Consider the following 25,120-nt stretch of genomic DNA (forward strand, 5'->3'; position numbering starts at 1 on the left):
AAGGACAGAATTGGAGTTTTTTGATGCTGGAGGGTTTTTAATGTTGAAGATTTTATGTTGGAGTTTGATGCTAAAGTCTTAAGCTGGAGCCCTGGGAAGTAAGTACACAGAGGAAAGAGAAGCAAGCCCTGGGAAGAAAGGAATCATGAGCCCAGAAAGAAGCAAGCCCTGGGAAGAGAGGAACCCGGGAAGTCTGAACCCTGGCAGATGTCAGCAGGCATCTTGCTCCAAAATGTGGAAATAGACTGGTGAGGGAAGTAACCTATGCTTTATGGCCTGGAATCTGTAAGCTCATACCCTAAATAAATACCCTTTATAAAAACCAACAGGTTTCTGGTATTTTGTATCAGCACCCATTTGGCTGAATAATACTACTACTTATTTTTCCTCTAATTTTATATTGAACATATTGTAAAAAAAAAACAGCAGTTTTTGAATGAATGTTCAAATTTTTTTTACTTTTAATTCAGTCCTCCTTTTTTTATTTTTTGATTCCATGTTCCTTATGGATTATACAAAACATTGTTTCAGAAATAACAAACTGAAGTATTTGGATGGTTTTACAGTAAGCCTTAAAATTAATGATGAGTGCAACAATAACAAAAAATAGAAAGTAGGATTTTATTATGATAAAGATATTCTGAATTCCATCAGAGGCGCTATAACAACCTTGATAAGCCTGCATAAATAATTTGTTTTTGAAAATTCACTAAATAGCAGTGGAAACGCTTAATATGGAATCTAACCATGACTAATTATATGTATTAGCTATGTTGAGTAGTTTGCTAGCCCAGATAACCTTTAAACTTTGGCTGTAATGGTAATTTACTTAATGGAGAGGCCTAATAGAAATATTATAACAAATGTGCCTCCTTAAATTTACTGAGATTGGATTGGGAAGTTAAAAGACATGAATGTGCTGTGCACACATACTGACAGAAAACCATGTCATTTTAATGATTCATAATTTCTAATTAGCCATGATTATTCTGAGTGGCTGTGGATATACATTTTAATTGTATCACATACTGTAATTTCCAATTTCCGCAGAGACGCTGATGAAGTGAAAGTCATATTGCAAAGTCATCATTTAAATATTTGAGAAATGGAAGTCTTTAAGAGGGATAAATATCCATAGCTTAATTATAATTTCCATTGATCTCAGAAGTCAATTTTACCCCTGTAATATGAATGGCTTTGTCTATTCTCTTCCCTAGCTCACCATTAGAGTGGTGTGCTGGAATTGTGATGCCCCTTGCTCAGCAGAAGAAAGACTGTCATTCTTCCATCATGTATTCAGCCATTTAGAAGAGAAAAACTTGTGATGGAAACTGAGGCAGAGCAGGTGGGAGCAACTAGAGAAATATCATTGCTGTAGTGTAAGAGTTTGGTACTGGTTAGACGTGAATCCTTAATGTAGGCTGAAGGTCTCACTTTGAAACTCATATTAAGCATGGTTAGTTAATAAAAGTATCTGAAGGATACTTAATCAGATTCTGCTCATGCATAAGCTTTAAACTCCAGAGCAAAAAAATTGGTAGGCCTACAAGGAAGGAAGACATCTATCTATCTGAGCAAGATGTCTTCCAATAGTTTATGATGGAAAAGAGAGAAAAAGCAAATTAGCAGATGTATATGTATGATGATTAGAACAATATGAAGCATTTTGGTGGCCTTGCCTAGATATAAGAATATTGTATGTATTTTCTTGATCTTATAATACAACGCACACATAAGATGAAGTAAGCCTGCTACAGGCAGTCTGCTCGGAAGGGATACTCAACTCTCTTCCCTTGAGGTCCAGAATCTGAATTGAAATAATGAAGAATAGTCCACTCACTCTAATATCTATTTATAATAAGACATGCAGTAGTTGCTTAACTTGGGATTTCGTGAAGATATTCAGTAGATTGTTTATGAAGAGACCTGCATTTGAAATATGAAATAGGTATAATATATGATAAGAGTTAACCTCAGTAAAAATTATTTATTTAAACCATAGATGATATTACACGAGGTATTTCAGTTCCTCCTCACCAAGGAAATGGTGATTACACTTTACAAGGCATGACCAAGAGAATAAACTGCCTTAGGTTAATCAGATTCGAATTTGTCCATTTCATGCTTCATACAACAATATGCTTAATTATTTAGCTTCCATCATTTGCTTCCACATTACTATTGCACATACATATATATATTTCTGAAAATTTATTAAATTACTATCATATTACTAGGCAAAATTGTTACACATTCTACAAAATACATGAATAGGTATATTCATTCATTGAACAAATATGTATTAAGGCATAGGTCATGTATATTACTATACTTGCTTCAAATTGTGAAAAATATTCTCATGGTTTTTGCAACTTAAAGAAATAAAAGTGAGAATAATGTTAATAATATGTGTAAAGCAGTTAGTACAGTGCTTGACATATCATCAGAATTCTGTGATTTTTATGACTATGAGTAAAAGCAGATATTCCCTTGCGGTCGCCCCTCGGGCTGAAGTGTGGTTTGCTGACCTGGCGGGGGACGGCGGCCGCGGTAGGCCTATTCCAAACCGCTGCCCCTGTAATAGGGTGGTTTGTCGGGCCCACCGCCACCCCTGAAGGAAGCTCGGCATGGGCGCAGAGTGCCCTCGGGTCTCCCCTTCTCGGCAGCCATGCTTCCGTGGCCGCCCCTCCTCCCAGATAGCGCCACACGATGTCTTCTTTCTCCCTGCGCAGGCGCAGGGTGGAAAATTCCAGTCTGCCCTTTTCCCTCCCCCCAACAGCAGAACAGCCAGGCGTGGGCGGGAAACTCAAGTCTGCCCTCCACCCCAGCAACAGCAGCCACCAATCCCTAAACCCTGCCACTTCCCCCAGCAACAGCAACAGCCAATCCCTAACCACCACCCCTCCCCTGTCCAGTACCTCCCACTGACCTTTCTCCGGCAACCAATCAGAACAGGGCGTGGCTTCGACCAATCAGCCTTCCCCAGCCCCTATAAAACTGTTGCCTCTCCCTCAATAAAGTTGGACTTGCGTGTTTACCTTGTCTCCGCGGTAGTTCTTCTGCCGTGCGCCCTCCAGTCCTGAGAGCCCCCGACAAGGGCCTGGCCTCCCTTGTCCCCAGTTCGTCGCCTGCTTCTCCGGGCGACCCCTTCGTCGCCGGCTTCGCTGGGCGACCCCGTCAGCCAAACCGCGCAACCCCTGTGAGACCGACCCCTCGTCTGCTGCCAGACCGACCCCTCGTCCCAGGCGGGACCGACCCCTCGTCCGCAGCCAGGCCCCACCTCTACCGACCGAGCAAGCCGCAGCATTCCCTAATAAGAATTATAAACTCAAGGCACTGACATTACAATGATATAAATGATATATATGATCTCTACCTTCTTGGAACTTATGGTTTATCAGGGAAGTCAGACAAACAACCAAACCAACAAAGGTTAGTAAGTATTATGATTGACCAAATAAATATGTTTCCTAGTAGATACCTAACAGGAGCAAGTTACCCAGTCTAATGACTACTTCTTTTCATATGGTACTGAAGCTCTTATATACACATAATTTAAGTGTTCAACACAATTTTTTAAATGAGGGAATGGCTTAATCTGAGTTCTCTCTGTCCCATTCACAATTTTTTTTCAGTGTTCTCCCAATTCGGTGATAAGATGGATATTTTACTTTTCAACCATTTTGGAGAGAAATGGGCATTTCAGTTTTAGTTGGAGTAAAAAATCGATATCCCACTTGGCAAAGCCATATGTGTCCTGACAATTATTTTTTAAAGTATTATAATAATCCTCTCTAGGTATACCAACATGTAGATTTAATTGTTTAACCATATCATACCCAGTGATAAGTACGTAATTTTCTTTTTATAAATAGCATTCTATCATTATAGATAGCATTCTATCACTAGAATGATTGATGGCTAGATAGGTAGATCGTTAGATAGATTTTGATTAGATTAGTTTAAAGTTACCTGTCCTGTGAACAAACAACAACAACAACAAAACAGCTATATTGAGGGTTTATCACTAGAGTCATCAGTGATCAATGACCTTGTCCCAAAGGAAGTCAAGGTTATTAAGAAAGAGTCGAGTCTTATTGCAGTCACAACGTAAAGGACAATTCCCTAGTTTCTTTGGAGTGAAGGTGTTTGCTAGTTCACAGCCCTCACAGGTTCCATTACAGGGTTTGGTTGTGGGTGTGGAAGGTGTCTGTAAAAGTTATAGGCATTTATGCATCTTTCTAGAGAGAGAATCTATACTTTTACCTGTTTCTCAAATGGGACCACGTTCCTAAATTAGTAAGAAAACCCTTCTCTGGATGATGTGGCAAGGCAATTAAAAATCTTACAAAGGGACCAAATGGCAGAAGTAACAGCAAGTAGCCTCTTTCACTTGGAAATAAATAACTATTCATGAGACCTTATTCTAATTTTCTTTTAAAACCTTGCTAGATTGAACACAATAATTCATTCTTTCAATATGCTACAAGCAGGCAGAATGTCCCATTATGGCAGCTTCCTTGAAGGTTAGCTGACTGATTCATGACGTGAAAAACCTTCTCTTACAGCATGTTATTTTCTCAAAAGGCGTTTGTGGAGAAGGACGGAAAGAAAACATCTTGTGACTCTTCATGCAGTCCGTGTATAACTTTCACATTGTATTGGGACCTGTTATACTTAATGAGCTGCTAGCCTGAGGTTACCTTGAGCTTGTAAAAGCACTGAGCCCTGGTGCAGTGTGACCTTTACACATGGTAAGCAGGCTCTGCCATTACCTCCATGTGGCACTCAATAGCTTATGAGGAAGAATTTTGTGTTGTCAGAAGTTCAGGTTTGGAGTCAATTTGCCTAGGTTCAAGCCCTGACCCTGCCACTTAGTTGTGTTTGTTATCTTGGGCAATTTTCTTAATTCTCTCAGCCTCCATTGTAAAATAGGAATGACTGTAACATTACCTACTGCATGGGGTTATTTTTACAATCCAATGAGTTAATTTGCTAAGAGTTTAGAACAGTGTCTGATATATAGTAAGCACCATATGAATGAGCTTTTTAAAATAAAATCAACTTCTAAAATTCCATGTTCATAGAAACATGTTATCAACATTGCTGGGATTCTTATAAATTAACTGATTTAGTTACCTGATACCATTGTCCTCCATTAAGTCTTAGAAACCTCACTACTACAAGCTGCTTTAGTAGCTAGGACCACATCTAGTTTATCATCTGAGGCCTCATTACTTAGCGAAATCAAAATTTTACTGCATGGTCATTGCGACACATAACAGAGACACTACTGTGTCTTTGTACATTTAGCTACATGTGAATGTTGTTGACTTTAGGGGAATTTTCAGGAGTAGGAAAGTACAGAGAAAGAAAATATACTCTCAGGATGTTTGATAGGAATATGGACTTTGGTGTCTCATCAAGATCAGCAATTTGCCTTAATTCTGATCTAGTTAAAAAACCTTGGATATTTCAGACAAGTATTGTCCTAAGATTAACTTGTTGAGGATGCAGTAGAGAAGAGACGGTGATATTTTCTGAATTTAACTCAAGGGGCAGTTCGTAATATTCTTTAACTTCTCCTAGGCCTTGTAATATACAAATAAATAAGTATACCATGGCTAATTCTTTAATTCCAAATTTCCAGAGTTAAAAAAAAAATAGTCACTTTTAAATCTTTGGACCTAACTTGAGCCAAAAGATGCCAGACTTTCTTTATCAACACTTATTTTTATTAATTTCTTTAAGCAAAAATTTTGAATAGTTTTTCTGTATATAATCATGCCTCAATACTGAGTTTTGCAACTATAATTCACAGCTATAATCATGCAGCATACTATAGATTTCTGGTTACTAAAGATTTGAAATTGAAGTGTCCCAGTGGATAACAGAGTAATAACATAGGTGCTTTTGAAACTCATTCTCAAATAAGGTCTATCACTAGAGTAAATTTTCTAGATAAAGCAAGCCCCCAAATGCTACTGCTGATGAAATAAATTCTACAGAGACCATCTGTATATGTAAAATGTATACTCCTAATTTATTTTGCCTGTGGGTGCAAGGTAAGACAACTACATGTAATGTTTCCCAAACTTGGCTCATCCTGAAATCTGTGTATTTAAACAGATATCCCAAGTGATTTTATGATCAGGAAGACATGTTAATGTAAAGTGAAGTACAAAATGGTATGCACTTACTGTGATATTTTGGGGAAGAATGGACAGTGTTGGGCACTTGGAAATACACTTTTCCATGTTTTATACTCACTGCCTGTACAGATCAGAGAAATTAGAGGCAGAAAGCATGAAGAAAATTAAAAGAGTAGAGAATGCAAGCTTTACATACCACTTCCATTCAACAAAGCTGACACAGATCATGAAAACAAAAACTTTTTCCAAAAATTGTAGTTTTAATTTATATCTCAAAACTGTAATCCTGTAGCTTTTCTTAAAGCCTCAAAACTTTAAAAGAAAGGGTAGAACTGATAACATAAGAAAAAGAAATTAGGTCTTTGTCCAAACAACAGAAACCCTCAGAAAGTGTGGAGGCTAATAAAAGCTTTGAAAACTAGCAAGGTTTCATCCAAGAGAGTCAAATCGTTAAATCAAAAACATCAGTTTATTGGAATTGGAATTGGAATTGGAAATATACTAGGGATGAGAGAAAGAAAAGTGTCTTTTTTCAATGAATGTTGAATAAGCTAGATTATGAAAAACAATTTAACTCTAAATGAGACCAAAATTCCTTACCTATAATAAAAATCCGTGAATCAGAAGCTATTCCTACCAAAACCCCAATGTCAATTTCCCTCCTTCCAATGTACTATCTAGCATCTATATATAGTTCCACAGCCTTGACTGTTCCAAATCTAGAATCCTAATTATCATGCCTGTCTTCGCAGATCCCTGGTCTGCACTTTTCTATAACCATCACCACTGAAATTTTGAAACAATGCCATCATTCCAGCTCTCAAACTCTTTGGTCTCAACCACCAAAATTGCTTGTAAATTTAAAAACTTAGACATAAGTGCCAAAGATTATTTCCTGAATCTTCACTCAGAGTCCATTTACCAGCAACCCACAATTTCCTTTTATCCTTCTTTCCATAAAGCTGCCCTGACTTGGGCATTCTAACTATTAATATCTCTTGTTACTTTAGTGATTTTGTTAGCCACATAAACTCAAATTATACTTAAAACATAATCACAGAACTTCTTCCTCTTCATGTCTGCTTTTTGCCCCCAGCATTTATGTCTCTGCAGTGCGAGTCATTCTCATTAAAGAGAATTAGGATGAACCTTCTAAACTTGAACTTTATAAAACTCTATACAGTTAGTGACAGAACAGCTGGTCAGGGAAACGTAGATGATCTCATTTGTGCAAATTCTTACTCATTTGGATTACTTTTGCTGAATTTCTTTTAGATATAATTAGATCATCTTTATGTCTTACTCCAGGGCATGACTAAGAGTCCATACCCAGATACACATGCCATCTTTGATATTTCCTTACTCACTCGTATTTTATATTTGCTTGTATATCTTCCAAATTGTTCTGCAATCAACTATTAAACATTTGTACATTTTACCTCTGCTCACAAACTCACCCTTTCATACCTGAAACTTTAAGCAATTGTCTACTTTTGCCTCTGTTATGGATCCATCCTCTGTCACCTTCTTCTTTGCAAACATAGCAGCCCTGAAAATAGATAATAGGATCATGATACCCAGCAGCCAGGTTTGACTCACACCAAAACCATTGGTCTTTCTACTACAAAAAAAACTGCTTCTTACCTATGGGTTAAATTTAAATTTACTTTTCTTTTTATTTTAAAACTAACAGAGAATAACTAGCCAGAGATTTAACTATTACTATGAAGTGCTGGACTTTATTATAGCTCATTTTTTTTAAATCAAACAATTCTGTTGTAAATCCTTTTTAAAATAAACACTTGGGAATTAGTAATAGAAATGACATTATAATTCCTTTGGAATAAACTCAACATGATTTATTTTGCTGCATGACTAAATTTTAAAATATAAAAGATAATATAAAATCTATAGGTTAACCTCCCTGTTAAAGCATGGGAGTTTTTAAAAATCACTAATATAATAAAATTTGCATTTGAATATTTTATACTCTTTGAGTGAACCCTATCCATGCATCCATGTGCTGGTAACATGAAGAAAAAGAAACATCACAGGAAATAGGAAATACACCAATCTCCTAATCAATGATTTTTGGGTACACCATGAATTGATTGCATGTTTGTAGTAGCAAAAGAAAATATCTTTCTGAGTATTGTCAAGAAGGAATAAACAGAAAATTAAAACAATCAATATGTGCTGATTATCTTTGAAGATAGAGATAGCATTTTAATCCTAGATAAAACTCAGACATCCAAGACACCCTCTGGTTGTTCCATTTGAGTATTTCTCAGATATCAATTTAACACTATAAAAACTTAGAATGAGACTGATTGTAGCATATTATGATTCCAGGAAATAATATAGAATCATATCTCCAATTCTAATAAAATTCTTAAAACTAGAGATACTTTTTGGTAGCCCATAATCTTGGAAGCCATCGCAATTTTGGAGCAAACAGTTTCTATGTGTGTAATGATCCCCATCAAATTCAGGAATAGGGCCTCTGTTTGTGCACTCATATGATTTTAGGTGGAAGCTTTTGTGTTAGAGGATTATCCAGATTAATCCTTTTTTTTCCATTCCTGTTCCTAACACTGAAGATTCTACTTTAACTTTTCCAGGCCATTGCATACAGATAAAGGATATATTCTATTCCCTGATCTCCTATTCTTACCTATATTTCAGGAACCAACCTGCCTCCCATGGTCCTTCCTTGCCTCCACCATGGATCCTTTTCATTGCCACTTAACCAGTTGTCTCTAATGAGATAAACACTCATTTAAGACTGGAGTGAAAGTGTTGGGAGGAGGCGAGTTGGCAAGAAAAAGAATATCCACACTTGTCCATACATGACTTTATTAACTAGTTGAGTCTACATTTTGCATATTTTGTCAACAAGGGGTATGATTCATAGCCTCAGCACTGTCAGAGCACATCCCTGCCAATTAATTTCCAAAAATAAAAAAAATTAGCCATTCCAACTTACTTTCTTAATATTCCTATTATAATATCCAATTACAGCTTTATTCATCCATAACCTATTGAGTACTTTTGCTACAGAATACAAACTACCTTTGCAAACTAGTTAACTTGCATAATCTTGCGGGTCGCAAATCATCTATTAGTCTCTGTTGATAGACCCTTCACTTTATAGCTAGAAACATACACACATACACACCCAGCTCAACTCCTAGCCTTCTTGCCTGGTTCTTATTAGGATTTTTATGTGCACATGAGACTGAGTGTCAAGAAGATATGGACTTAGTGTAGTTTTTGCCACTACTTGTTTATAAGACTGTGAACAAATCCAAGCTAGGTTACTAGGAAGCTAACTAAGGTTAAGGTTAGCACCATTTCACTTGCGTAGGCTTCTTGCCTGCTACTGTGAGGGACCTTATCTGTGTGGTCACATGATTATACATCTTTGTAAAATTTGGAAGAGGTAGGATATTTTAACCATAAGTCACTTAGATTGCAGTTTATTTCCACTCCAAATTCCCATTAGACTTTCTCTTTTGTTAGGTGGCCTTCTGGGAGTCATTGACAGCTTTCAGATCTGGCTAGGAGAAGCTGAGTTGATGATAGATTTAGTTTAGGTTAAGTGAGATTTTTTTTGACTTGTAGTCACTTTGTGAATAGTCAGCTACACAGCCCACTGTGGAATGACTTTCAACAATACCCCTACTACCTCTGTGATGACAAACCCAAGATGACAGCATAAAGGCATAGAGACACAGTTGTCAGTCAGCTGAAAAAAGTATTATTTTATATTTCTGATTTTCGTGATGTCTGCAGCATTAAAAATTTCAGTTTCCTGTGTTTTTCCTCATTCTTAATAGATTTTTAAGTTTGTGTTCATAATTTTATATTATTTTTCTTAAAGAACCCCCCTGCCCAATTGTATAAACCTCAGATTCCACAAAAACTCAATCTATCCTTGAAAAAGTTAGTGATCTTCTGTAGGTCTCAGATTTCCAAATAATAAAATAAGGATTTGGGTATTGTTTCTACCTTATGAATCTGAGAAATACAACAAGAGGAAGTAGAAAAGAATAAAAAATAACATTTCTTTACAAAGTCCATCAATGTCTGTTGGAGAGTGAATCATGTATCCAATAGATCTGTTCACACCTTAATCTATGTTCTAATGGTTGTGAACCCATTTGTAAATAGGACTTTTGAAGTTAAGGTACAGACTCATGTGGAAATAGTACGTTTGAGCATTCTGTTCAAATGAGGCCAAATTGAATCAGGGTTGCCTTAATCCATTTGACTGAAGTCCTTAGAAGCAAAGAACATTGCAATGTTGTCAGTAGAAGCCAGAAGTCAGTAGAAATCGTAGGAAGAGACATAAGAAGAGAGAGGGCCATGTGCTGGAAGGTTGCAGGAACACTACAAACTCAGGGAGAAAAGAAGACCTGACAATATCTTGATGTCAGACTTCTAGTTTCCAAAGCCATAAACACATTTCTGCTATTTAAACCAATCCACTGTGTGGTATTTGTCATAGCAGTCCTAGAAAACTAAGACAATATCTTACCAAAATGAATTTTTCACCATTATTCAAATATGCCAAACTCTTTCTCACTATATTCACATTGTGCCCTCTGCATAAATATACTTTCCTCTTTCTTTGTATGAACAAACTTAACTCATCTTTCAAAATGTAATTCAATCTAAAGCCATCTGTTTTTAATTACTCTTGCTGTGTAATAAATGACCACAAACTTAGAAGTTTAAAATAGCACACATATATTATATCAGTTTCCATGGATCAAAAGTCTGAGAACAATTTACATTTAGGATCTCGCAAAGCTGCAATCAGGTTGTGACTGGGACTGTGGTCTCATCAGAAGCTTGACTGGGAAAAGATCCACTTGTATGCTTCTTCTGGATCCTAGGGTCTACCCATAGTTCCTTGCATTACTTGAAGAGAGATATGATATTTAGCATCTAGGGAGAGATCAGAAACAGAGAGATTTAGATATGAGATATATGTTTTTTTGGAAATAAAACTGATCGGACTTCCTGGTTAATTGGTTGTGCTTGGTGAGACTAAAAGAAAGAGAAGATTCATAGGTGAACTTCTGGGACTCTGGCTTAAGCAGCTAAGTGGGATGGTGGTAACATTTACTAAGAGATTAGACATCCGGAATGGAGAGTAACAGGTGTTCAGAGCACCAGTTGTAGACACATTGATTTTGAGATTCCTGAGGGTTGAAACTTTGATGTCAAGTGGGCAATGAACACCTGCATCTGGAGATCAGAGCAGAGCCTGCATTGAAGAAACAGAGAGAGAGGCATTAGCATGGAGGTACTGTCAGGTAAACCTGGTTTCAGATTCCAGCTCCTCCATTTCCCAGTGACATGACTTTAAACAAATATCTTAACATTGTCTTGTTTTAGTTCCATCTTCAATAAAATGGGTGCAATTGTTGATATTAATAACTAAATAGAAAAATAGTTTGGCATATAAAATACATATTAAGTAAACGGTGCCTTTATAAGAATGAGTACATCATGTATCTGATGATTTCCTAGGAATATTAATAAGTATAAATGTCAAGATAGCAGAGAAAAATTATCTGATTGAAGGAGAGGAAAATGGTGTCATATTCCAAAGTGCAATTTTATGAGTAGAAACCTTAAGACTAACCCACACAAATCATCAAATGGTGTTGCCCTCTGCTCTGCCAAGAAAGACCTCCATGTATGTTATTTTCAATGTGTATCAAATTTATGTGCTTAATTTGGGGTGTTTTTTCTTGTTAGAACTAGACAGGGCCTGCAAAGTGGTTCAGATGAGTGTGTGGTTTGAACTCAATTCTTTCACACAGTTTTGTGTTTATTGCCTCCTTTAGCCAAGGAAAACACCAAGCAGGGGATTTCCTTAGCTTCCTACTTATTAGCAAACACTGCCTGGGTTAATGGGAGGCCCACTTGCGTCAGTCATTTCAAATACTTTGGCAAAGCCAGGAAAATAAAGAGAAGAGTAGAGGGAAGTTACATTTTAGTACAAAGAGAGTCTAGCAAAAATCTGGGGAAAAGGTGGAGATAGAGATCTAGAAATAGCATCAGAGCATATTAAACTAGGAGCAAGGTTTTTTCTATTTGAAAGATTTTAATCCCAAACATGTTTTAGCAACTGTTCCCATTTCTTCCTTTTTTTAAATATTGCCCACTTTTTCAAAAGCTTATTTTTTTTTAAAGTTCATAATCTCACTTTATTGCTTTATTGATAAATCGTTATCAAGTAAATTTCCTCTACTATAAAAACCTTTACAGAACCTACCCAGGTATAATGTTATAGCTGGACCATGTCCTGTAAAAATATATCAGTGTTGTAATTAGTGCCATATTTTGGAGTAAATGTTTCAGCTTGCAATATGTGCCTTCAAAAGCTTATTTTAATGGCAACATAATAATCCCATTATTCAATATCATATTTGAAAAAGTATGCAAGCCACTAGGTAGAGACCTCCTATTATAAGCTTTATATCAGAGACCTTTCTAATTTCAGCTCTCACCTTCTCTCTGTAGCAACCTTTCTAAACAAATTCCTTATCAATAAAACGAACAGTGGGACCATATCCCATATAAGGATATTTCCAGCTCTAGCATTTTTCAGTTTGTTTCTTCTCTCATGTTAATAAGCAGGAAATTCTTGTTCACAGTATATGGCTTCACAACCAAGTGTTTGATTTCTTTATTTTCAAGATGGGTTGTGAGAAGAAGGGTCTGGAAAGAAAAATCTTATCATGTGGTGGAGCCTTGTAGTTTTTTCATTGGAATGTCCTCTATTTGGGCTGTGGGTTATGTGCTTGCATGTGAAATTTGAATATTTGACAGTTTTTTCTGGGAATTCAAAACAAATTTATAGATTTAATTAATGAGGAACAAAATGTAAAGATCCTGTAAAAATTGAGTTCGATTGTTAAAGTAGTCATCTAATGAGGGAAAGCTGCAATCCATATCTCGAAGATGTATAAAAAATCATATCAGTAATTTAAAGGTTCAACAATTAAACACGGGTTTAAAACAAAATTTGTCAACTTCTTTTCTGAGACAAAGAGTTCATGAAGGGTTTGTTAAAATTCTGCGGGATCTGCATGATGTTTATGGGACTAAAGTTCTCTTTGTACACTGCTTCTGTTTTATTCTTTTCTTTCTTTCTTTAAATTATCAGGTAGAAAGTTAATTATTCCTAAATTGGAAGTGGGGATAGTTCAAGAAAATGCTCTTTTGCTTCTAAATCATTTAATTCTGACCAAGGAAGCTGGTAAAAACTGTATATTTGGAGGCTAAAAGATGGCAGAAAAGAGAAACAAGGCAATCCAGAGAAGTAATTTTCTCACTTCTCCAGGGGATGCTGTAATTCTGCATACGGTCTCCAGTGAAAAGAGTGAGAAAACAGACTCACCAATTTTGATGCTAGCAATAGGAAGATTTTGTTGAAATGGAAAAAAATATTGATCAATTTTTACCTTGATCTTTACCTCAGTAAAAATCAATGTTTGTTTATTATAATCTTCTCGGTAAGCCATATTCATCTCTAGCTAATATATTTTATGATGTCAATATTGTTTGGAAGTGTAAATTGAAGCAAACCAAATATTAATAAATTTTCATTAAGGTATGTATATGTGAAGTATAGAATTAACTCGTTTTATTTCAAACAGCACAAACTGAAATTATTAAAAATTCATGTAAATAATAAGCAATTTTATAGCAAATGCAGGGTTTTAACTCTGTCCTTTTGTCCTTCCTCTTCTCATTACTATTTATCTCCTTGTCTGACTATATTTCCAATGTGGTATCAAGTTCTGGATCTATAAAATAGAGGTCAGGTTTTCCCCAGAAGACAACTGTGAAACTTTGACTAACCGCAGAAATCAGTTCCAACTTTTTCAACACTACAATTATGTCAACTCACTAATTTTTTTAAACTTTCTTGCATTTGATCAGGAAATTCAAGAGGATCCTAGATGTAAATGCAAAAGAATCTTTAAAAAAAGCAAAATAGTATATAAAAACAAGATAACATAATGCACGATCTTTATCAATAAGCTTTCTAGGGATGTGATTATGGATTTCTGGCAGTCCACCAGCTTATTTTCCATTCTCAGTGCACCTTCTGACCTAGGCACGTGACAAGAGGAAGAGAAGGAGAAACAAGATTCTTTGGCAGTTTTTGAATGTTATGCTGGTTAATGTGTGGGAGGCCAGGAGGTCAGCAGAAGAGACAGATGGGTATCAAGTGCTGACAAGGTGGGCATTTCTTACTGAGTTCAGACTGAAACTCATCAAATATCACCACATAATTGTTTTTTTCTCAGAGGAAAGAGAAATAAACTGGACTATGCTGACATGAATCAAATCATTGGAATGTGAGACTTATTTTAGGAGAAACTACAAATCCAAGAAGGCAAATTGGCTCAGCAGTAAACAAAAATGAGACCTAAAAGAAGTTTTAGTTCTGTATCTTGATTGTGCCAGTGGTTACAAGAATCTACACATGTGATAAAATGGCACAGAACTATACACACGTATTGGACCAATGTCAAAATTCTTGGTTTTGAGATTGTATTATAATTATGTATGATGTAACCATTAGAGAAAACTGGGTGTAGGTACATGGGACCTCTCTGCATTAACTTTGCAACTTCATGTGAATCTACAGATATTACAAAATAGAAGTTAAAAAATAATTGGCTATGATATGCGATAAAGTGCTAATAAAATGACTTGAAGAAAAAAAAAAAAGTAGAAGTTACTGCCACACTACTACGGAGAGAATGACTAATGATGGAAATAACAAGGACCATGCACAATATATGTTAGGCATTCTCATCTGTCTATTAACAAGTATAAGGTCTTTAAAAATTGAGGTCAATAATTCAGTACTGTTTATTAATTTAAAGTTTCTAATGAGCATTTGCTAATAGTAATTTGTTTTATCCTGAGCTATCATTCTTGGCATTTTCTCCTCTGGTAGTTGTAATTTTGTCTTCCCAAAAGGTGACCAAATATATTTACTTAAGTGCAGATTGACTTTACTCCTTTTTCAACTAGTTTTTTTCTTTTATCAACTAGCAATACTTGATGGGTCCATTTTAGCACAGCCACAGTCATCTACATGTACTTCTAAAAGTAGAAGTATGTGCATGTTTACTTTAATTCTCCAAATATTGTCTGATTCACGTAGGCAAATGATATTATGGAGATTGAATCATCCACCCCCAAAAACCCATGTTCAAATTTCAATCTGTGTTCCAGAACCCATTTATAAATAGGACTCTTTAAAGATGTTATTATCAGTTAAGGTGTACACTCATTTGTGAATTGGATCTTGAAAGATCCTGTTTAGGTATGGCCAAAATGAAAGAAGATGGGTCTTAGTCCATATGATTGGGGGCATTATTTAGAGATGAAATTTGGGGCCAGCAGCAAGGCCAAAAGTCAGAGAAAGAAACAGGAGGAGACCAAGGATATCACCAGGTGACAGAGGACTGCCATCCCCAGAATGCTCCTGACTCCAGGAGAAAGCATGGCTTGCCAACATCTTGCTTTTGGACTTCTAACTTTCCAAACTGTGAGATGATAAATCTTCATTGTTGAAGCCAACCCATTATGTGATATTTTTCATAGCAATTCTGGAAAACTAAAACAGATACTTTGTACAATGTGTTTTAACTTCATCACTGGGTTCTAAATTTGCCAAGCCATTTTAGATACCTTCTCTAGTTTTATCATAAATCTATTATATAGAGGTGAAATTTTGTGTTTGCCTGTAACCTCAACTGAAGTACCAAATTAATCATATTTCTCTATTTATGGCAACTATAATAATTTGTTAGTATGGAGGCCCATTTGTTTTATTTACTTTATCACCTTTCCCCCCTTTGTCCTATGCTCAATCCCCTTTTCTATTCTTATGGTCAGCTAACTTACATGTGGTTGACATGTATCTTTAAATTCATATATATCCTTGTATTGTTGTCTGGAGTGGGTATATATTTTTAATGTATATAAATGTTATTTTGATAACCACCTTATCTCATTCTTTTTTCACTCAGCATTTATTTTTTACATTTATTCACTTTTCTGTGTATACTCTTATTCCTTGCTTCTAATTGTTGCACATTATATAGCAAATTTCCACAATATTTTACTTCTCCAAAATTCCCCACATAATGGACACCTATATTGACTAAATATTTGCTACAACAATGCTGCGCTGATTATCCTTTTGGAAGTCTTTAGGGCTTTTATGGATATTTCTTGTTCTCATTATAACTGAGCATATGGGAGGATTGTACTTTCTAAGCACTTGTTATACGAAATTCAGTCGATGCATGTGTACAGATGTAACAAGCATCACTTGTGGCCTGGAGCATTTAATTGCTGATTTGAAACCTTCCAGAGCCCATATCTTTCGCTCTGCACAGTTATGGAGTGTTCAAGATGGTTGGCTATGTATGTATCAGCCTGAGTGAGTACATTGGGCAGGGTTGGCTTACCAATCTGTGATGAACTTGAGTGTGAGCAGAAACCAAACTTTTGTTGTCTTAAGTAAGGGGTTTGGAGGTTATTTGTTACTTGGCATAACCTAATCTCCCTTGACTGCTATAATCCTCACTGAAACCCCTTCCTTGTCCCATGGGAGACTATTCCTGGGCTTTATATCCACTAAGATGAATATTGGGTTGTGGACTATATGCAGTTTTAATTTGAATAAGTACTGCTAGAGTGCTCTTGAGCAAGATTAAACTAGTCTGGTTTCTCCACATCCCAACTAATAATTACCTATTCAACTTTTTAGTTCCTGCCAATCAGATGGCTGTAAAGTGGTAAATTAGTTTTACTTTAATTTGCATTTCTCTGATTACAAATGAGCTTGAAGATCTCTTCATACACTTGATAGCTATTTGTGTTTCAGTCTGTTTATTGTCTGTGCGTATCATTAGCCTATATTAGCATCTTCTCACAGAAGGTATGTTTAATGTGGTTCAGTATATTTACTCATGTGATGGGGCCCATTTTAATATATATTTTTCCTTAAAAAGGAAAAATAATATTTATATATTTATAGAAACTTTCCTAAGGTCACCAATAACTACTTCTTGTCAAATTCAAAGGATTTTTCTTATATTCACCCATCCTTGATACTGCTGTAAAGTTTGAGATTGCTGACCACCCAGCATTCCTTGGAAGGTCTTGATCCTTTGAATTCTTTGTGTATTCCACATTCTTTATCTATTCTATACTCATTAATACCTCTCAGTTCCTTTCTTTGACTCTTTTTAAAAGTTTGTGTTCACGAAAGGAAAAATGCTGCATGATTGCGCTTTTATGAACTAAATATATTGTGTAAACTCATGGAGTTAATAATTAGAATATAGGTCACCAGAAAGTAGAATGAGGGTACAAAATTTAATACTAAGAGCCAATCTTTGCAGAATTGTTAAAAAGGATGTTTGTAAATCTTTGGAAATGAATAGAAATGGTTAAAGCATATCATGGTGTTCATAACTAGCAGTACTATCGTATGGGTATAACAGTGTTAAATGGGAAAGTCTAAAGCCATGTATATTACTAGAAAGAAAGCTAAAAACTGTAAAATGGTACTCTAAGATAGTAAAACCACATGTAAAACATGAATATGGGTAATATTGCATATATAAGACTGTTTTTACAAAATATAAATACAAATATACTATAGAGAAGGAAAAAGAATAGTAGCAGGGGAAGGATAGAGAGATTGGGAGGGGATGAATTTTTTTTGCATTTAAAAAAATCTATTGAAGTGTATCACTCATACATAGACACACATAAACAATAAGTGTATAGTAATAGTTGGGAACTTACAAAACAAACATATATAACATTATACAGGACTCTTGTACCTCACCCTACCACCAAAACCTTGCATTGCTGTTAAACATTTTTAACTAATGATTAAATATTAAGTAGTATTATTTAAATAGTAATAGTAAAATATTACTACTAACCTAAATATTTTCCTCCAACCCACCCTATTATTATTTTTGTATCATTTATACATAAACATACATAAACAATAAGTATATAGTAAAAGTTGTAAAAATACAAAGCAAACATTCATAACATCATTCAGGAGTCCCATACATCAACCCTCCACCAAAACCTTGCATTGTCATGAGACATCTGTTACAACTATAAAAGAATATTGTCAAAATATTACTACTAATTATAGTCCTTATCTTACATTTGGTGTATTTTCCACCAACCAACCCTATTATTTTATTATTTTTTAATTTTTTTTATTGACTTTGTAATAATATTACATTAAAAATATATATGTGAGGTCCCATTCAACCCCATCCCCCCACCCCCCTTATTTTTAAATATACTTTTATGACAGAAGTTGTAAACTTATAAAACAGTCATGCACATGTGCAGAATTCCCAAACAACACTCCTCTCTCAACACATGGCATTGTGGTAGAACATTTGTTACAGATAAAATAATATCATCCGATAGTTACCACATTCATAGTGTACATTTGGCACACATTTTCCGTACTGCCCCATTATCAACACAGTACATCTTTGGCATAGATGCAAGAATATTATATTATTACTGCCAACCACAGTCCATAGGTCACTACAGTTGTATTTTTCCCATGCTTCTCCACGTTCCTACCACCCTGCAATTGCAATGTACATTTGCTCTCACTAACAAAGGACACTCTTACATCTGTACAATCAACAATTCTCATCCACCTTTTGGCTTTCTGTGCTGTTCAGAGGGGGGATGAATTTTGTTTTTTGTTTGTTTGTTTATTATTATTATTGAATAATGAAAGTGCTCTAGGAATGAGTGAAGTAATAAATGCACAAATATGTGATTACACGGAATACCGTTGATTGTACACTTTGGATGGATTTATGCTTTATTAATATGTATTGATAAAATTGATTTGTTAAGGAAAAAAAGTTTGTGTTCATCCTTTTCGTCCTCTCTCATTATGCTCCTTCCCTTTAAGGACTCATGGATTCAACCATTACCTTTATGCTCCAAAATGTCAAATCACTGACTCCCATCTTAACTTTTGCTGTTAAGTCTGCAACTCTAACTGTTTATGCAGCATCTCTATCTGACTGTCTTATCATCATCTAAAGCTTAACCAGTCGTAATTGAAATAAAAATATCCCTTGAAAATATATGTCACTTTCATATATAATCCATTCATATCAGCAGTAAATTATCACTTCTGTCAAGATGGAACTTTGAAGTTACTTTGTGCTTTTTTTAAAGATTTATTTATCTATTTCTCTCCCCTTTCCCCCCACCCTGGTTGTCTGTTCTCTGTGTCCATTTGCTGCATCTTCTTTGTCTGCTTCTGTTGTTGTCAGCGGCATGGGAATCTGTGTTTCTTTTTGCTGTGTCATCTTGTTGTGTCAGCTCTCTGTGTGGGCGGCACCATTCTTAGGCAGGCTGCACTTTCTTTGGCGCTGGGCGGCTCTCCTTACGGGGTGCACTCCTTGCACCTGGGGCTCCCCTATGCAGGGACACCCCTGCGTGGCACGGCATTCCTTGCGCGCATCAGCACTGCGCATGGGCCAGCTCCATACAGGTCAAGGAGGCCCGGGGTTTGAACCGCAGACCTCCCATGTGGTAGATGGGTGCCCTAACTGCTGGACCAAGTCCGCTTCCCTGAAGTTATTTTGATTCACCTGCTAAGCTAGTTGACAAAAATTTGGTTGTTTCTCCATTTAGATGTGTTTTGAGTTTTGCCCCTTTTTCTTTGATACACTGTAGCAGTTTGATAAGGTTATGAATTCCAAAAATAGATATTGGATTATGTTTGTAATCTAGTCTGTACCTGGGCATGATCAAGTTATGCTTAGGACTTTGATTGGGCCATATCATTAGGGCATTGGTGGGTGAGGACTCACCAATAAAAGGCTTGGCAAAAGACAGAGTTGAGAGATTTTTGATGTTGGAGTTTGATGCTGAAGCCTTAAGCTGGAGCCCCAGGAAGTAAGTCCACAGGGGAAAGAGAAGCAAGCCCCAGGAATGGAGGAACCCAGGAAGCCTGAACCCTTGCAGCTGTTGGCAGCCATCTTGCTCCAACATGTGGAAATAGACTTTGGCGAGGGAAGTATTTTATGCTTTATGACCTGATATCTGTAAGCTCCTACCCCAAATAAATACCCTTTGTAAAAACCAACCAATTTCTGGTATTTTGCATCAGCACTCCTTTGGCTGACTATTACATATGTCTTTCCCCTATCAATTGCTATCTTTCTACCAAGAAGTTTACCGCCTCAATCCAGACTAAAGCCCACTGAATAGTTCTGTGATTAGTTTCACATAGCTTCATATAGATGCCAGATTTTTAATGTTCTTTTGTTGCTTTATATTTTTCCAGACATTGTTATTCTTCTCATAACACAAATGATAGTCTATATTAAAGAATGAAATCATACAGAATTATGTAGTAGAAAATATGATAACCACTTTCACATTCTCCCACCCCAAATTAATCTTCCTTTCTTCCTGTGAGGTAGCCATCAGTAAACATTGGGTATTTCCAAATTCTTAGATAATTCTTTTGTCCATTTACATGCATGCATACATATTGATTATTCCTTTTTATTATTTATAAAAGGGATCATATTTTGTTTTTTCACTTAATCATAGGAGATCTTTGTATGTAAGTAGATATGTTTGAATAGTGTTTAATTTCTGTTTAGTCTAGGGTTTTGGAGGGGGAATAATGGCAGAGAATTTTGTAAGCTTTATGTAATCTGCATGAGCAATGACAAAAGATTTCTCTAGGGGAATGTCAATTAAAGAAGAGGGACAGAACCCACATAAGGACGATTTTGAAGATAGAATTAATAGAACTTGGCAATCACATGCATGTGGGATGCGTGATAGATAATGGAGATCACACCCATGTTTCTAGTGTGAAGGACCACTTAGGTGTGAGTGGCAATAATAAATGAACTATGGGGCCCATTAAGAAAAGCAGGCTGGAAGGATAAGGAGTATTGATTCTGGAAGTGTAAACAATAGACTTTAACTTGGGAGGAAGTATAATTTCGGAATGTATGTACTACCTGGGAATTTGCTAATAGGGAGAGCAAGTGTATCAAAATTTAGCATATCTTTTTATTATTGGTAATTTATTACTGAAGTTTATTTATGTATTTTATTATTATAATATTGCAATGGTGTCTTTAATTTCATTGTTTATAAAAGCTCAGTTAGGCTATGGTGGACTACTTAATAGAAAATATTTGGGATGGGAAATTGGGGATTGAATGTAAACATTTTGAGAATAGAGAGATTCAGTTCGTTTTATTAATGTACTGTTCTGAGATATTTTAGGCCTTCTAAAGAAGAAAAATCCATCTTTACTAGCACTGATCCCAAGAAGAGTAGTGGTGTGCTGAGTCCTTCCCCCAAGGGGATTGCCATACTTCTGGTTGAGAGTTGCCTTGTAGTGTAAGGCCAGAGGGAAAGAAAAAAAAAATTTGTGGACTGTTTGGGTGGAAAAATTTTCCCCAGTCCTTTAGTTTTAGAGATGCACGTGGTTTCTCTCTATCCCCTGATTATCCTTCCATTGGAGACCAGGATTTACTTATCTGGTTGGTGAGTTTGTCATAAGAAACTGGACATACTGAGCTTTTTCCCCTCTACTTTTCTTCCTCTTTAGAAGGCAAATTCCTGTTGGAAATATGTATCCTGTCTGTTTCTGATTCCAAAGGGAGCACGTACTTGCCTGGTACTTCCTTGGCTTGTCCTCTGATTTATTCTTTTATTTTACTTCTAAATTTTTTTTTAAAGATTTATTTATTTATTTAACCCCCCCCCCCCCCCCCATTGTCTGTTCTCTGTGTCTATTTGTTGCGTCTTGTTTCTTTGTCCGCTTCTGTTGTCATCAGCGGCACGGGAAGTGTGGGCGGCGCCATTCCTGGGCAGGCTGCACTTTCTTTCGCGATGGGCAGCTCTCCTTATGGGTGTACTCCTTGTGCATGGGGCTCCCCTACGCGGGGGACACCCCTGCGTGGCGCAGCACTCCTTGTGTGCATCAGCACTGCGCATGGGCCAGCTGCACACGGGTCAAGGAGGCCCGGGGTTTGAACCGCGGACCTCCCATGTGGTAGACGGACGCCTTAACCACTGGGTCAAGTCCGTTTCCCCTACTTCTCAATTTGAGTGGAGGAAAAAAATGGTCCTACTTATTGGCAAACACCTTCAACCACAACTCTGCAAGTCTACATTTGTACCATGAGAGTACCAAAGGCAACAGAGGAATGAATGTGTGATTGTGTTCTGAAAAAAAAAAGGATTATGAGGCATAAACTTAAATTTCATTTCGTTTTAACATCCTGAAATACTATTCTTCTTTCGACTGTTTCCAATCATTGAAAATGCAAATAATGTTTTTAGCTTGAACAAGTCAGATTAGGCAATAGGCAACAGTTCATGTACAAAGATTATAATGTAACATTCTTTATTTTCTCTTTTCTCAAGAATTACTAAAGGCTTCATTCAACCTGTTTATAAGTTCTAATTTCTAATACTCCCTTCTAGGTACTCCATAACTTGACCTTCCATGCCTGATCAACTCCAAAAAGCACTTCTTCCTATTATAGTTCCTACCACCTAGCCATTGCACAGTAAACATATGCTGTTGTTAAGTTTTTAAAAAATATCACTAATTAATATTTTTAAATAAACTTATATGTACTCTCTTTTCTAGGTAATTTGTCTCTTCAATATATTTCTTTTTTCCCCCTTTTTCCTCAATATACCCACAATTGCTTTGTGCTATTATCTATATATAAAATTTCTATTTTAAAGGCTTAGTTTAAGTATTCCCTATTCTATAACATCTTGATCAACTATTTTCCTCCCATAATATTATTGTTTTATAATGAGAAATATATTTGATAAAGATTATAATTGAGAATGCTTGCTATACTATAATGGTTTTGATAAGAGGAGAGAGAGAAAGAACCAATACAAAGTGAGTTCCAAATTCAGGATGGCATTAACATTCAGGAATTTTTTTCCAGTAGGTATTAACCTGTTATTTTTTATAAAGGAAGATAATGGCCAATGTATTGTGTTAGCATCTTTCCATGGACAGATCAGAGAAAGGATGGGAGATAGCATTTATCTGGACTAAGCACATAGTTTTACAACAATTGAGTCCAAGTTAGGTTGGACTCAATAAATTCAGACTAGGTGAGGGGATAATTAAGTTAAAAAAGAATATAAATCACAACTGCAAGCAAGACAGTTCCATCCATCTACCCCATGGGATCTAAATCCCCTCTCAGTCATAAACAGAGCTGACATCACCATCCCAAAATTCCCAAGACTGAGGAATATTCAAGTATAAGAGGGGAATAAACTATGAACTAAAGTAGACTTAATATTATTGTAACAATGGAAGAACTTGTACTATTTATATAAAGGCAGTGGCCACCAGAAGGTCTGAGGGGAGGGAGAGGGAAGAATAAGTGTAACATGGGGTATTTTGGGGACATTGGAATTGTCCCGCATTACATTGCAATGATGGTTACAGGCCATTATACATTCTGTCACAATCTATAATATTGTATGGTACAAAGTGTGAAATATGATGTAAACTATTGAAAATGGTTAATAACAATGCTTCAATATGTGTTTATCAATTGTAACAAATGTACCACACTAATGAAAGATGTTGTTAATGGGAAAAAGTGGGGGAGAGAAGACGGTGTGAGTATATTGGAATCACCATATATTTTTGATGTAACATTTATGTAATCTAAAGCTTCTTTAAAAAAAAAGAGAGAGAGAATATAGAGTTAAGAAGGAAGAGAGAGTGGAGGCATGCATTTATTCATCTCAATAACCAGTGGCAACATAGTCTTTTAAAAAAAATTTATTGAAGTATATCACTAGTACATAAACCTACATAAACAATAGTGTGTAGTAATAGCTGTAAACTTATAAAACAAACATACATAGTATCATGCAGGGCTCTCATACTCACCCTACCACTAATAACTTGCATTGTTGCTAAACATTTTTAACTAATGACTAAAGAGCATCCTCAAAATATTACTATTAACCAAAGTATTTTCCCCTAACCCACCTTATTATTTTTTTTTGTATCATTTACACATGAACATACATAAACAGTAAGTGTATAGTAAAAGTCGTGAACTGACAAAGCAAGCATGCATAACTTCATACAGGGATCCCAAACATCAACCCACCACCAATACCTTGCGTTGTTGTGAGTTATTTCTTACAAATTATGAAAGAATGTCAAAATATTATTACTAATTATAGTCCTTATCTTACATTTGCTGTATTTTCTCCCCAACCCACTCTATTATTATTTTTTAAATATATTTTTATGACAGAAGTTATAAACTTATAAAACAATCACGTCCATGTGCAGAATTCCCATAAAACACCCTTCACCAACACACCACACCGTGGTGGAACATTTGTTATAGATTATGAAATAGTATCATCTGATTATTACCACATCCTTAGCATATATTTGGTACACTTTTTCCATACTCCCCCATTATCAGCACGGTACATCTTTGGCATAGATGCAAGGATATTACATTATTATTCTTAACCACTGTCCATAGGTCACTCCAGTTGTATTTTTCCCATGCTTCTCCACATTCCTACCACCTGCAATATGATGTACATTTGTTCTAGCTCACAAAGAACACTCTTGCATCTGTACCATTAACCACAATTCTCATCCACCTCTAGGTTTATTGTGTTATTCAGTACCTAGATTATTCTCTAGCTTTCTGTCAATTGACATTTACATCTCTAGAATACCATTTTCAGCCACATTCCCACTTATAAACCAGCTGTTATTCACTATAAGGTGCTACCATCAACTCTGTACATTTCCACACTTTTACAGTAAAGTTAATTAAACTTCT

The sequence above is a fragment of the Dasypus novemcinctus genome, chromosome 4, assembly GCF_030445035.2.
Source record: "Dasypus novemcinctus isolate mDasNov1 chromosome 4, mDasNov1.1.hap2, whole genome shotgun sequence".
Taxonomy (NCBI): Eukaryota; Metazoa; Chordata; class Mammalia; order Cingulata; family Dasypodidae; genus Dasypus; species Dasypus novemcinctus.